At 45.6% G+C, this 877-nt stretch overlaps 1 protein-coding gene across 1 annotated transcript in view; it reads left to right on the top strand.

The window, feature by feature from the left end:
- LOC101857470 overlaps positions 1 to 877 on the top strand; it is a gene marked incomplete in the record, with an annotated part of 35,737 nt that overhangs the window by 20,735 nt on the left and 14,125 nt on the right.

Below are 877 nucleotides of genomic sequence, written 5' to 3'. Positions count from 1 at the left end.
TCTCTCTCTCTCTCTCTCTCGTTCTCTCTCTCTCGTTCTCTTTCTCTCTCTTTCGTTCTCTCTCTCTCCCTCTCCGTATGTCCCTGTTTCTCTGTTCCTGTCTCCTTCAGCCCATGTAAGTAACGCCATTGTTTGCTCATCTGTTTGTGTAGAATGAATGTCTGTTTTTCTTTTCTGCAAACTTATCAAAAACCAGTTTGTTAAAGGCAGTCAAGTTGCTTACTTCCTTTTTCGTGAACCGACAACATAGTCAGGGCATTAGTCTGTCTTGGCTGCCTGTGAGCTGTGTGGGCGACATCTAAAGGTAGAAAACCGGAGATCCCCTTGTTTTTAATTATTCTAAGTTTCCTCGAAAGATATGTGATCTCATGTAACCTCCCTAGTCCCAAATCAGTAGAGAATCTTTGGTCAGATTCCTTTTGGCGCAAGGAGGTTATAAATAGAAGGTTCTACATAAGTCCTTTGGCCTAGCGCTACTTAAATCTGTCGCTGCTAAATTTCTCTACGTCACAGAAGATCCACACGAGACGCAAAGAGCGCTGAGCCTTTGCGCTGGGCGCATTGGATGACACTTAATGAAACTGGAAAAAAAGTACAATCCACAACATAGAGCTTTCATTCCATCTGTCTCACCAGAAACGTGCGATGTGTTCTCCGGGTATACCCAAGACCCAAGTCGATGTGACACGTTTCTACTGTGCTCTAGAGGCCTAGTGGTGAGCTCTACCAAGTGTTCAGAAGGGTCCTTGTTCGACAATTCCACCAAAGCGTGCAGGCCACGAGACCAAGTACGGTGTGACATCGGTTCTTCCACGACAAGTGGCTCGAAAGTCGGAGGTGGGTACGCTGAAGGTAGATAGATAGGCAAACAAACAAC

Source organism: Aplysia californica, unplaced genomic scaffold, assembly GCF_000002075.1.
Source record: "Aplysia californica isolate F4 #8 unplaced genomic scaffold, AplCal3.0 scaffold00059, whole genome shotgun sequence".
In the NCBI taxonomy this organism is placed as follows: Eukaryota; Metazoa; Mollusca; class Gastropoda; order Aplysiida; family Aplysiidae; genus Aplysia; species Aplysia californica.
Note: the sequence above shows the minus strand (reverse complement) of the source record. Positions and strands in the feature narration are given on the sequence as shown.